The following is a 248-nucleotide window of genomic DNA, read 5'->3' as shown; positions in this document are numbered from 1 at the left end:
GGGGGAAAAGTGGGGGAAAGGGAAGGAGGAAAAGGGCTACGAGAGTAAATTTTAACCCTTCAAACGCGGGGGTTTCCCAAAAATTTTTTCGAGGGCCTTAAAGTTATGCCTCCCGAAAAGGGGTTTTTTCTTTTTTATTCAAAAAAGAGATTAGAATTCCCCATTTTAAATTTTTAAACAAAGGGGCCCAAAAAAAGAATTTCAGAAAAGGTTTTCCTGAGGAAAAAACCGCCCTCCCAAAAAAAGGG

Source organism: Penaeus monodon, chromosome 19, assembly GCF_015228065.2.
Source record: "Penaeus monodon isolate SGIC_2016 chromosome 19, NSTDA_Pmon_1, whole genome shotgun sequence".
Lineage (NCBI taxonomy): Eukaryota > Metazoa > Arthropoda > Malacostraca > Decapoda > Penaeidae > Penaeus > Penaeus monodon.
This window is presented reverse-complemented; position numbering follows the sequence as displayed.